Source organism: Chelmon rostratus, chromosome 16 (genome assembly GCF_017976325.1).
Source record: "Chelmon rostratus isolate fCheRos1 chromosome 16, fCheRos1.pri, whole genome shotgun sequence".
NCBI lineage: Eukaryota > Metazoa > Chordata > Actinopteri > Chaetodontiformes > Chaetodontidae > Chelmon > Chelmon rostratus.
In genome coordinates, this window is record NC_055673.1 from 9,559,475 (window position 1) to 9,574,390 (window position 14,916).

Sequence of the window (14,916 nt, forward strand, 5' to 3'; positions counted from 1 at the left end):
AAAGGCCAGTTTAGTGTGAGGCCACAGAATTCACGTCAAGCTAAAACTCATTCAGCACACCTGAGGTCAGTCTCGTGCACACGATGGCCTCTGCTCAGAAGACCGAGACGCACGGAGGAAGTCAAAAAGGTAGAGGGGTGTCGAATGATAGAAAATTATGTTTTGACAGTCAGTAGGTGGTAGGGAACGGGGAACGCCGAGAATAGATGCACTTTCAATAGCATGAAATATTGAGAAGAGGAGAGGGAAAACAAGAGCCGAGCAGCATGTGTCTGATGAGCAAACAAAAAGAGGAGAAAATTATTAGCATGACTATAGCAGGGAAGAGGAATATTTTCCACTGCAAACACAGAACCTTCGGGAAGCTGAAACAGAACAGTGCAGAGCACTCGTGGCTTCAGAGCAACTCAGCTGAGAATTGATTTTGTACTATAAAAACTGTAAAAAATGGGAGGCTCTCAAATCACATCGTAAGAGCAGGCAGCTGAAGCTCTTGTCTTGTTTTGATTTATTTTTTATTACAGGTTAATATCCGGTATGATTTGATATGCAAAAAAAGGGGGGCACAGAGAGAGAGAGAGAGAGGCTTCAATGAAAGACAGATGACCATAAAAAGAGAATTAAAATTGTTGATCTTTCATTCCCAGAAAAAAACAGAAAGCTTAGAAAAGTTGGCATTTTACAGGAATACTGCATTATGGATAGAAGTAGGTGCAATTCAGTAAAATAATCCAGTAAAATATGGTTTGACCTGGGGTGAAGAAAATGTCTGTAATATGCTGCCAATACACAGTACAGCCTAATAAATGTGGGTTCATGAATTAATAACTACAGAATTAACTGTGTATTGATCTGACCGATGATAGATAGATAGATAGATAGATAGATAGATAGATAGATAGATAGATAGATAGATAGATAGATAGATAGATAGATAGATAGATAGAAATGAAGAAAAATCTCTGCTTCTTCATGATTGACTGCAAATCAATACATCTAATGGAAGAGTGTTTTGTTCACTGTGGCTGTCTCTTGGAAACTAGATGACACACGTTGTTATAGAACACAGAGCTTTAAAAATGCCTACATAAGCCTTGCGAAATAACGTCTATTAAAGACAAGCATGGCCAAGTATCGACAAACCCGGCGGCCGTGCTGAGAGCTACGAGACGCGTAAGAAAACGCTGAGAAAACCAGGAAGAGGTGATGTTTATTGTGCACTATTTTCTGTGTGGTTTAAAGGTTTTTATCCTCACTTGGGTCTGTTCTCGTGAAGCTCGGAGGATTGGTTTTGTATGAGAAAACAAACAACAGCTGAGTCAATAACCAGGCTCAAATCAGCAGCCTAGACTGACCACAGGACAAGCATCGATTGAGGAAGCAATTAAGTAGGCATCTCAATGTATTCTTAAAGGATCGTTTCTCTCCTCACCCCCTCTTTCTTCCTCTCCATCCGTCCTCATTTTTGCCTGTTTGTAAGTAAAGCTAGTGTCCCTGTAATGCTTTAATGATCAGTAATTGGCTAGAAGGAGGGCGTCACCGGTAAACACAGCTTCCCTCTTATTGTCTCTTCGCTAACTTAATGACACCCTCCGAACGGGAAAGATTTCACTTTGCATCTCATCACTGTGCCTGGCCGCGGCTCTAATGAGGAGCCATGGAGGTAGGGCTGCACTGGCAGAGAGGATTGACTGGCAGTGTGAATCAGAGTCAAAAGGCAGAGTTAGTCATGGCCATCACAGCCTCAGGGGTTGGCTGTATCCTGCATGTACAGGCTCCATAATGTGCAAGAGAACAGTTATTATTAGCATAAAAACAACTCACAATATGCCGTAAAAGCTTGTACAGCACATGTGTCCAGAACGCTGGGATTAATGCGTGACCACTTAGCGCTCTCAGCCTTGTTATCCCTTGTCTCGATATAGACAGACCCAGCCCTGTGTTGTCAAACAACGATAATCCTCGCACGCCGCCTCCGCTCACCTATCCATCCATCCTTCATCCGAAAATATACAGCCACGCTAAACCTGCTGCGTCCTCACATCGACTGCTATTTTTTGCCTCCTCTGTAAATGTTAGGTCGAAAGTTCACTTTGAAATAATGGAGCATGTGACCTTTTTCTCCGCAAGCAGAAGATATTGCTCCCGAGGAATTGGAGCATTTTGGATGAGAGGGTGTACAGAGGAATACGGGGGTGGGCGGCGGTGAAGCAAAGCCCCTGAGGGAGAGAGAGAAATGTCACAATCACTAGCGGAGCAAGTCCTGCTGTGGACATCAACCTTTCCCCGTGGAAAGAAAGACAGGAAAAAGAAAAAAAAACTCCTGGATTATGGCGTCCCATTAGGGAATGAAAGCGCGGATTTTGAACGAGATGAGGAGGGAGATTGTGGAGGGTGAAGACACAGGAAGTTCAGAATTCATCTGGGTGATCATTTGATCTTTTATATATTGTCAGGCAGAGAGAAAAATGCAGCGTCACTCACAGCCTGTTCTGTGCTTTTACTGTAGCCTGCTGCTGTTCACCACATGGTCTGCATGCAACAAGTAACTGTAGCTCAGCCTCATTTTACCTGCACCTGCTGTGAACATGCCAGAACAAACAGTGCATGTATGTGCATCTTAGATCTGGCACATTTACTAAATTTGCACTTAAGTATTTCCACATTCCACTATTTCCACAACACTTCAGAGGGCAATGTTGTTCTTTTTACTCCACTAAAGCTATTTCACAGCTATAGTTACTGGTTACAGCTTCTCAAATGTGACTATTTGCTGCTGTTTCTTGTCGAAAAAACCCAAAACAACTGAATCATCTGCTCTAATTGTGAGAGTAATATAGAATAAATGGATTGTAATTAAGGAGTAATCAGCAGATTAAGCCATAATGAAAATAATCATTAATGGCAGCCCAAAATTAAATAGTTCAAAATTAGCTTCGCCACAAGAGAGAATTCTGTTTAAACAATGCAAGAGTAATAATAATCCAATAATCTACTATAGTATACGTATATATATATATCCTGTGTCAGACTTTTACTTTTAACAGAGTGTTTTGAAAGTGTGATGTTGGTAAATCTGACTTCTTCTTCTGCCACTGATGGTCCGACCCCTCCAAGGGGTTGCAAGATAAATTTAAGGTGGCACGTGAAGATTAAAAGAACCTGGAGCTTACTCTCATAACCACGGCCATTCTGATGGTCACGCTACCTTTACACTTGTCACATCTGCAGAGATTCAGATTGACTCCGGCAAAACAACGCAAATCAGGAGAACGTCTGGAGTAATTAAACACTTGTTTCTGAATCCATATAAAAGTAATCACAGACATGATCTCATCATTGCATATAGGGGTCTGCTTCTGGGGCTACACGTTTAGCTTAGTTTAGTTGGTTTAGTTTAACAGGACAGGAAAGAAAAAAAAAACACAGGATATTCCTGAGCTTCTGACCATTCCACACATGCGGTCTCCATCAGCAGATGGAGTTTGCCCAGCTGATGTGAAACTGTAAATGTTGAAACTTTTCCATTATTAAAAACATTCCCACTGTATCCTTTTTTGTAATCATTTAGACTCTCTCATTGTCATATTGTGCCTTGCTGCAAACTCCATCTGGCACTTGCACATTCAAGCAAAAGCTAGGAATTATTTGCAAATACACTTTCATTAATGTTTCACTAATGCCTTAGTAAATTCCCACACAGATGTACGTGAGTGATCTGTGTTTATCTCCCCAAATCAGATCAGTTGTTGATTCAAGGGTTTGTCTGCCGGGTGAAAAGTTAAACCCTGTCCAACTGTTCAAAAGGACTTTACTCCTTGTCGTCTTATATCCGCAGAGTACAGTATCACAGCGACACATGGCAGGATGCCCAGAAGGCCTGTACTTGATGCTCAGGATTTCAATCATGAGTCCAACTGATGCTCAGGTCACTCATCCCTTTGGCTTTGGACCAATCCCAGCTAGAGATGCCAAGGCAAGCCGTCACGAGGTCACTATGTCAGGCCTGACCATCTTGCACAACCCTCTGCCTGCAGGGCCGAAGGAGCTGACTGACCTAATTAGCTGTTTGAATAATTGCCGTACTGTCTGGCATGTGGCTGATTTGGATGTATGTGAGAGTGTGAGAGCGTGCGTGTGTATGTGAGTGTGTTTTAGTGCTTGTGTCTACGTAACAGTGGGAGTGACAGCGAGAACAGATGGTCAGTGGCTGGGCTAAAATGAAACATTTTCTGTGCCTTTCATTCATTGCAGTAGACAGATCCGGGTTGTAGGCAAAAGCAGACAAGCCGCCATCGCTGCATTGAGCTCTTCTGCCAGGAAATCTGTCCAAGAGATCCTGTAGGACTTGTTACATGTTTAAATTATAGTCATCAAATGGCATTCAAAAATAAATAATGCCACTTTTAGCTAAATTTAGCCCAGTATTAAATCAGATGATGCTTGTGTTTCTCTCACATTCTGAGCCAACCAGAAAACTTATATTCCATCTAATGTCAGCCACCACTCGCTTAGCATAGTTTCCTAGCTTGGTACAATGTTTCCTAGCCAGCATTCTTTTACACTAACACATGATATCAGTTTGTATTAAATGATGCATTTCTTTAAGAGAACGATGCAATAATCATGGGGTTTGATTATTTAAATCTGAAGCTTACTCCTCGCAGCACTTTCACATCCACACTGTGGAGGCCGGACAAAATCGGTATGTTAATGTTACTTTTCTTTCAAACAGCCTGTATCAATTTCAAGTGCCGTGCTTTGAGACTAATACCTTTCACGTTCACAGAAAACCTCGGGGGGCGGCTGCCAAGCTCGAACAACCTAAAAATCTCTGCTTTGGCTGTCAGTGCGAATGCATTCAGTTTATGCCACCGATGGCGGCGTCACTTGAGAGCACGACACATAAATCATCCGCCGGATTCGTCTGTAGAAACGGGGCGACCAACAGCACGAGCTATGAGGTCTCATGCCCTTTGTGCTGCTACTGATCACTTGTGTACGATAGCTATTGACAGCATTCCCAGCTCAATCACAAAGAAATACCTGTCTTATTTAAATCCCCTCGTTCTGACTTCTCCCTGATGTTTCTGTGAACGTCAGTACGAGCCACAGGGGGATCAGCTGATGCTCAGAAAGCTATTTCGGCAAGCCTCGCGGTCCGATCTGCTGTAAGCACTTGTACAAAGGCCAAGTGCAGCGTCTCAGAGGAGAAATGTTAGTCAGTCGTCCAGTGAGGACGAGTAATGAGCCAAGCAATCAGTGTTACTTGTTCATAGCACAGTGACACACAGCTGACATCGTCGCATATAAGGTTATAAGGTTAGGATGTGGAGCTACATCTGCTTTAATGCTGAATGTATCCTCATGCACGGTGGCCATCTTTATTCTGTGCTCTCCGACGACAATCGGCGAGGGCGAGACCTGTGCAGAGGCGGTCGTTGGATTCTGCTGTTCTATTTTCGTCTTTGTCACGCTGAGTTTTTCATGACATGATGGTTTTCCCGAATGTTAATTAATCCGCTGAAAAATGTCACTCAAGCTTCAAGAGAAAGAAAAGAGCGAGGGGAAAGGTAAATGACCAAGTGGGATTCAGAACCCTGGAGAGATTCGACGAGAAACCTGTTTAGTTACATTAACGCTGAACTTTGCAGGGAGAGAGAGATGGAAAAGCTAATAGCGTTCTCCCAGATGAAGATGCCTCATTATTTGGGGTGATGTGAATCGCATCAAAGCAGCTTATTATGATCATCAGCGCTCAATAGTGGAGATGGAGGTGATCCACTCCAGGGCTGAGGGCACAGCCGTAGCGTGCTATTGATTTGGCTGCTAAGAGGTGCTTGTGTTACAAAGGGCATGCATCTCAGTCTTCCATTAAGATAATTATGCTTTCTATTGCCTTTTGCACACCTCTGTGGCCTGTTGAATGAATAAAATGGCAAATAATTAAGTTGCTCTTTATGTGTTTTTTGCAGAGCTCAAGAAACCAAGCAGCTGCGTGCCACGTGCAAGGTTGGGCAGATGGTACAAGGAGAGAAATAAATATTTTCTCAGCATCGAAACAAGGCTGGCTTTATCATAAACGACTGGCTCGTGGTGATTTCATAGCAGTTCCATAAAAATTCTAAATTGGCCTTTCAGATGTTGAAATTTTGAGAGAGAGATTCAGTTTTGTTTTGTACATGAACTTAATTGAGTGTTTGAAGTTACTGAGATGCTGCCGAAAAGTTGTTCTGCAATAAAAAAGAAAAAAAAAAAAAACCCACTTATGTATGCAGCCAGTTTCACATTACACGGGGCTTTAACCCCTAAACTTGACACAGTGCCCTCTGAACACACACCGCTTGTGGTCTTCTTCCACCTTTTTATTCGACACGCCAAGGGCCTTCTCAGAGGACCTGTTTTGTAGAGACCCATTTGGTATTAGCATTTTCAAAAGGGCAATCGAGTCAGCGCGTCAGAAAACAGGGAAAGGTCACCAGGTTTCCTGCCGCTTAAAACCTCCACACTCTATCAAGTTCATGCCTTGCTGCCACAGACCAGCTCATGCCAAATTGAGAGATTGCCCATTTTTCTCCCCAGTGACATTAAGAGGGTCATTTAGCACTCTAGCTCCGAAAACCCTGATTGGTCTGAACAAGGCCTTTCTCCCCCCCTCCCTCAGAAAGGCAGCAGACAGAAATCAGTGGAATGTGGTAGCAAGATCTCAGACCCCCAGACAATTTAGGGCTCTGTGACATGACTGGCACTGAACCTCTGGGGTAAAACCAGCATGCTGGGTTGGGAAAGGGCTGAGAGCACAGGAGGGTGGTTGCGGGGGGATTTCTCCATGAACGTCTGTCTGGCTTCCAGTGAAACTGGCGGTGCGTGCCTGGTGCGTGCTGTGTGGCAAAGCAAGCAAGGGCCCCCATGGAGGGTAGTTCCAGCGGTGGGGGAGATGTGCTTACACGGTTGAGTTAGCTAAGCCTGCAGATCCAGAGGGGACAGAGGGGGTGGCATGGGGAGGAGAGGCAGAGCTCCAGGGAGCAGCGTGAGTCTTGGCTGTGGATAAAAGTGCTGCCTCGCAGGCGCCGATATCTCTGAGTACCCCGGGGTTGACCTTGGCAAGCCTGCACACACTGCCAACCCATCTGCTCGTTATAGAGATGTAATGGTTAGGGTGGTAACTGAGGCCTTATTACATGTTTGTATTATAAAACTGTTTCAAATTTTGGATAACACTTTATATTAAGGTACACATATTCACCATTAATTAGAGTTAGAAAGAGTTTTCCCTCAATAACCTCCTAACTACTGATATTAATAGTAAGAAAAAAGTAAATCTTAATAACCTGACACAAACCCTTAAAACCTTAACCCCGCAATTAATTAATAAGTGCTTAATAGGTGCTGCAATTAGTTAATGTTGAATATGTGTAACTGCACATAAAGTGTGACCAAATGCGCCAAAGTCATGATCAAAGTCAAAAACAGGAAATTCTCACAACATGCAGGGAAATCAGTACGTCCGATTCAGCGCTGACATTTTGACTTTTTCATTTTGACATTTTCTAAACCCACATATTCTCTTTCATCGCACGGGGTGAGTACCAGTACAATGCAGTGCAATTTGTTGAAGCATAAACATACATTCACAGATGTATGATATTTGCAGTTTTGCAGTTTTTCATTATTCACATGACAGATTTCTGTAACTTTCTGTTGTTTAATCTAGCTCACTGGTTTGAAGTGGGCGGGGCTCCTCTGGAAAGGAGTGATGTCACATTATTTCGTACACCAATCAGGATTTAGCAGCACTTGAAATGGAACGTCATGACAGTTGGTGGGTTTCTGGGGTCTCTGTCAATCAAATCTGATCAAACTACACCCACACAGTCCTGATGTAGCAGATTGATTGAGTCTTTGAGTGATTAGCTCTTAATGACAGCTAAAGATGTTTTGATTTTCTGAACAATATTTCATGTTGTAGAGAAATACTTTTCCAACTAAGAAGTACCTCTAAATGATAAAAAATCCACATTTACTGTTTGTCAACCGATCAATCATTGAAAATATTGGACAATTCAACACCAATGATTACAAAAATCTATACAAACCTTTAACAGCCTTAGAAAACATTAATCATTTGTGTTGCTGTCCCTGTAATTAAATACCTGTCAGTCCATTTGAAACTGATAGTGCTTGGGATTTTATCTTTCTAAACATCCATTAATTGTCTGCCGAAATTTTTGACACAAACCTGTCGCTTTTCATTGACTTATACCTTCCCTCTCCCACCACCTGGCGTCTCTCAGCAGCTGCTGATGTCTTCTTATGGATGACAGGGTCCAGACTAAGGTGAAGTAGCATACTTGGGTTGTGCATGGATTTTATTTTCCTCAAACTAAATCTCTTGATCAGAATTGAGAGCGGCGCACGGGGCACAATGAATTTACTGAATCTCAGTCATGTTGTTTCCATTTTCTCCCCCCTCCTCTCGCCCCGGCCCTTCATTGGCTCTGTCAGTCTGTAAACGACGACTGAGTGTGTCTTTCCACCTGCTCCTCTCATCATCAGCGTGTTATCACCGCCTGAACACTCTTTCTCGCTCATTGCCTCCTTTCTCTCCCCTCTCCTCTGTCTCCCTTCACCTGTCCTCAACCAGCCGCTCTCCGTCCCCCTCCTCTTTCTCTTTCTCACCATTTTCTCTCCCTTCATTCCCCTCATCCTTTTTTGCCTGAGCGGCATGTGGTGAGCAGGTAAATAAATCACTAAGCAGCTCTGGAGAAGATAACGAGGCAACGGGGGATACTCTGCACTCTGCAGATGTGTGCAGATGCTTCGCCCGGAGCCACATGGAAGAGGACCATGCCACTTGATATATATACACCAGATATCTGCTACGCCCCTAGAAAAACACATGGACTCTAATCAGATGCTCCAAATAAACACTATTTTGAATGCATGAAGTGTAACACTTTGCTGGCATGCCTGCATTAGATTGAGAAGCATTTGGAGGGGGCAGTGAAGGGGACAGAGAAAGGGAGTGATGGAAATTTGCACACATTCAACCTTTTCTTTCATGCTCTCTGAATTCACCACCCTCCAAAAATTATTCATCGTCTCCCAACAGGAGTCCAGGCAAGCCAAGAGGGAGGTTAAGAGCCGGTGAAAATATGCCCAGGGTGAAATTTCACTCTTGGTGATTTTACATGCGGCAGATACAGAGACAATTACCAACACGCAAAGGCCCAATTACACTTTCTGAAAAGAAGAAGAAAGAGACAAAATTGTGACATTAGGGTAATGAAGGGAAAACTTTGCTAATGAGAAAGAGAGACGCAGAAGGAGAGAAAGAGAGAGAGAGAGTTTACTTCCATGCTGGTTTGGTGACAGACAAAAGAGCACAGTTCAAGAACAGTGAAGAGTCAGAAGAGGACTTTTAACTTGCAATTAAATCCCCGCTTTAGAAAAATGATTATTCTAGCCTGGAGAGAAGGAAGCTAGCTTTCATTTAGAGGGGGGGAAAACAGCAAAGTGGGGAGACGAGGTTGGAAAGAAGAGGAGCAAAGAGGGCAGTAAAGGCTGCTTCCAGACAGATATCCTCTTACCAAATGACACTAATAAGCAACACGCAGAGCTGAGAAACACAGCGACAAATAGATCGATTGTCCGACGACAGACCAAATGTTGGGCGAGGAAAAAGACAAACGAGTGAGGCAATATTATCACAGCACATTCTACAACACACAGTTTGCCATGATTGCATTATACTGTTATAATTAATGTTGGGGTGGGTCTCCAAAATGAAAAGGATGTAATTATTGCAGAAAAATTGCCAGGGTGTGCGTGTGTGCATATGTGTGGCTTAGGCATGCATAAGTGGGCGTGTATGCATGCGAGTTTGTGTGTGACGCTGCATGCAGAAGTTTATGACATTGAGGAGTTTTCTTCCTGCTGATTAGGCAGGTGAAGTGCTACAGTATATTAGGATTTGCTCAGCTAAATGCTTCATGGCATCTAGACAATGGCTTATTTATTAGCACTTCTGCCAACCACTGGCAAAGCAAATGGAAGCTCAATTAAGGCGAATAAATTAGGATTAACGCAGAAATGCAGCGCATTTTCATTTTAATTAAATGTGTTTATTATTTATTTCCAGAGGCGTTGCAGGCGGGGGGGGATCAGACGCCTCACCGCTTCCTTACAGGATGACACACACTGAAGCAGACTTACCCAGGTAGTCTTTGTAATCAAAGTGGCTGCTGAGTGACACATTGTGTACTTTCTCATTCTGTGATAAAATGATCTGGTTGTCATTAGCACTGATCGAAATTCACAGAAAATCCTCATCCCACAGCCGGATTCTTAACGCATTTATGATCCCTGCAATGCAACAGAGGGAGCCGAATAAACACGGCCCTTCCATTTCATTCTCTTAAAGTTACGCTTGGCGAGGTTTTATGAGCTCCTACACAAATCATATTAGATGAGTTGCCGCCAAGTCATTTCTTATATATTACTGCACCTCATCACATCCCCAGAAGGAGGAGAAGGCGAGAAATACAGCGAGGGCCCCACACAGAGTGCCACGTCGCTAAATGGCAGAGAGACAGCGGAGGGGTGACACACGTCGTGTCATCGATGTCATGGCAGCGCGTCCCGCTGTCTTGTACGGTATAATCTAACCAGCCTGGGTGTTAGACAGGCTTTTTCTGCCATGGCTTGTTGGAATGGAGGTGCAATGACAAGACAGACGAAATCAGCGACATGATGCAGGCAGATGCACAAACAGACAGACAGACACTCTTATATCCACCCACACACATACAGTTCTATCATTCTCAAACTGAATTATGGACCTCTGTTGAACAGGTTCCCAGTCATTCCAGGCCCACTATGTAGTTTGATGATATATTTTTCTTTGCACATAAATGGGCAAACGTAATTGCTATAAAACAACACTAAGGCAGTGCTGCAGCAATAAAGTCTGATGGAAGTGAAATGTTTTAAATTGAACTTAAACTTGGCAAACATCATTAGCCCTGTAGAATCAGACACTAAGTTTTTTTTCCCACAATTTTCATGGTTTGATTTCAGTAAAGCAGGAAAAATTCTGGTGTAGAAAAACAATACGGCACTACAGTGCAATTTTATAAATTATAAGTGTAAATAAAGCAGATCAAAATGCAGTCACACAATATGTCATGTTTGATTGAGAGACTTTTTTAGAGAGAAAGAATTCCCCCTTTCCCTGTTACCCTGTTGGTTTCCACAGCGACACGCACCTCTCAGACAAACAAAACAAGGAGAAGATGAAGGGTAACTGTGCCACGAAATGCAGACAAGTTCGCAGAGACACAGAAAATCCCATCCATAAATTAAAAGTGAAGAAAGGCTCGTGGGAGGAAAGCAGATACACCATTGAGGTTGTTTACCATGTTTTATCAAAGAACAGGTCTTGAAACATTTTGAAAATCAAAAAGCTACGTTACCACATAATTAACACAAGTGGGTTTTTCTCCTGAAAACTTTTGCACACATTTCTTTGCTCTTGATAAGGTGACAGCCTATACACACAAGGCTCAGTTTGCTTTACCCTCTACACACAACAGAGCCAGATTGACATACTGTAATACTGCCAGAATGAACGCAGTATTACAGCTGAACAGACAGGCAGCAGAAGGAGGCATTTAAATCTTCTCTGTTGCAAACTCCCCAAGCTGCAGAGGAGAGTGACATTTTACCAAACTGACCAGAGCTACACACAGAGATTACTATCTCTGAGGTAAATCTGTCACAAAAACAAACATTGTCATGCATAGTAGCACATCCATAATTGCAAAGGTTATCCTCTCCGATTAGTTTAAACTAATTGTCTTTTTTGTTGAATTTTATCACAGGAGTACCTTTTGAAGTGGTAACAGTAAATCCACATCATTGCTTTCACCACAGCCGTCTCACTGCAAGACCAGTAAATGTGTTTTAAGGAAGCTCTTAGAATTTGCGATGAAAATCAAACTGTAGATAAGTGTTTCGCTCGAAGCTAGTGGGGGTAGGCTTGTTATTACATAATTACATAAAGCGTAACCCGTTGTTGTGCATTAGCTCCCCTCCACACCTGAACCCTGTAGGAGTAAAACTGAAGCCTCAGCAGCACTTTGCTTTGAGTGGTATAAATACGCCTATACGTCCATTGTCTTCTTGGCTAGATACAAGCATGAATCAGCTCTCCATTAGACTTTCATGAGGGAGCAGAAAGACAACCCACAGCTTTTATTTCCTTTACATTACCTCTCTGGTCACAAAGGTAGACGGGTGCTCTGCAAACAATGATATATGGCACAAACCTACACAAATGCATTATCATAAAGAAGAGCCCCAGAGTTACTTATCATGAGAGAAAAGGAGTTTAAAGCCCTGAGGCAGACAAAGATGGAGGCCCTGTGGTATTGTAAACACCTAGATCAGGAAGCGGTTTGAATGGAGCCCATATGAGTATTGGGGTAAATTAGGTATTAATTCTGTGCAACGAGACTTTGCATAGCAAGTCACGTTGACAGCGGCTGGCAACGAAATTAACAAAATAATGAGATTTCGACAAAGAGAAAGGAGGGAAAAGGGCAAAAGAACCATTCGGAAGGGACAGATGAAGGACAAAGCAGCAAGACACACGGCAGGAAAAGCAAGAGAGGGAAAAGAAATAAAGAAAGATGTCATTTTAGAGGAGAAGGAAAGATAGGTGTGGAAAATGAGGAGGTAAATGCAGCGAGAGAAAGGGCAGAAAGGGAGTCATAAACTGCATTTATAAACACGTCTCTATAGTAACCAACTGGTAATTTCACTAGCGGGAGCACAGGAGAGGAGGAGCAGGGGAGGGGGGACAAACTGGGCCACCATTTACCAGCACCACTAGAATCAGGCTAGTTATTACTGCAGAGAGACACAGAGAAGGAGAACGCTGGAAGAGGCTGAGCATGAGAAATTAAAAGATGAAACGGACTCAATCACAGTTCCTTCTTTTTCTTTAGAATTAAAAAGACGAAGATGAGCACAATTCTTGACAACCGAGCAGACGCTGACACGCATCGCTTTTCTTTAAACGCAAGCAGAAAACAGGTCGTGTTCCCTAGGGCTCCATAATTCTGTGATTGGTCTGTAGTTTTACCCTGCTGTGGGAGTGATTCCATCCTTTCCTTTTACTGTGAGCAGCTTCCAGGGTGCTCTGAGCCTCGCTGTGTAAAATCACAAGCACTTACAGCCCACCTTTACTACAGTAGGTAGGTGATAATGTTGGCAGAGTAAAGACAAAAAAGGTGAGACTGAACATGGAACGTAGAGGTCATTTTTCCTGTATCAGTACGTGCTCCACATATTGTACAGAGCTGCAGCACTTTCCTACTATGTGCAATTACCCTTTAGCCGTGTGATTGCACATAGTGATTACTGTGTGTGTGTGTGTGTGTGTGTGTGTGTGTGTGTGTGTGCAAGTGCGTGTGTCTTTTGCTGTTGTTGTTCTTTCATCACTGAGGCTGTGCTAACCGAGCCATAATGTTTTCTAATGTACTGTAACAAACAGCCATTCTCTATTACCGTATGCCTCTTTTCTTTTCCCATGTGACTCTGTCTTTGTCTCCCTCAAACACACACGCACACACACACACACACACACATGCACATATATTGCACATGTGAGATCATGTAATACATCACGAAAGCATGGGATCACTGGTAAAGCTCAATCATATGTCTGTATGACATCCACACACGCCAACCCTGACATGCATGCAGCAGGGAGCTACAACTGGAGTGTGTGATATACTCTTTCATCAAGTAGTCAGCCAGAGAAAATTTTTAATCAACATTCAAATTTATGACAGTTTCCATTGAGCGGGAGTATTTGAGTGTTCTGTATTCCTTTAGTTTCAATCTATCTTTTTGCAAAGCTGGAGTAAAGACAATCTGGGTAAAGCGCTGCCCCTTTGTGCCCCTTCCCTCCCTCAGCCTCCTCCCCTTCCTCCCTTGCTCCCTCTGTCTTTCCTGACAAGACTGCAGATAAGAGAGCAGTGAACAACAAGAAGACCGCGTTCTCGTGCAGCCCAAGGTGTCACCGGAGACCAAGGGGGAGCCCTCCCAGGGACTAACCAGGGAGCAGATAAATAACAGTGCATGCTTGACTCCTTGGGCTCCATGCAGACTGGAGAATTAATCACGGGCAGCGGCCGCTCCCCGAGTCCTACACACCAGCTGAGGCCTGCTCACAGGAGCTGCTCCTCTGTAGCTCTGCTTCTCGACTTGCTCTACATTACGAATGTTATGTACACATACTGTCAACAACCCAGACGGACGCGGATGTGCACACGGCGGCGCATAAACTTGTGCAGAGCAGCACAAACACATGCATGCACAGTGGTAACAGTAGCAGCGTTAGTCTTAGCATTAGTCCCGCTGCATGACTGTCCTTGTGAGTGAAAGCAGCAGCATACGGCCTCAGGTGAGAGTTATCTCGCCACTTTACAAACTCCGCTGTGCTGTAATGTGACACCAACACGGTAATAACATACAATTCCCCCCTCCTTCTTCACAGTTCAACATCTCTCTCTTTCTCAGATCCCCACCTTGGCTCCCCTCCAATCCTTTCACTGCTCTCTTTCTCTTTTTGCTCTCTGGCTTCCTCTTTGCATGCTCTGCAGTGTTCTTTCTTTTTCTCTCTCTTCTGTGATTTCCGTTATAGATACGGCACAGGAAATCTATTCCACAGGGAACCCTTGAGGCAACATGCAGAGAAATGAATGCCAAGACCATATCACACAAGATGCATATGGAGTACAGTACTTAAATTCAGCATTGAGCAGCATACATGCTACCAGAGAGGACTTATGGGGATTATTCCAGCAACAAAGCATCTGCGGTGTAAATTCCAGTGCAAAAAATATA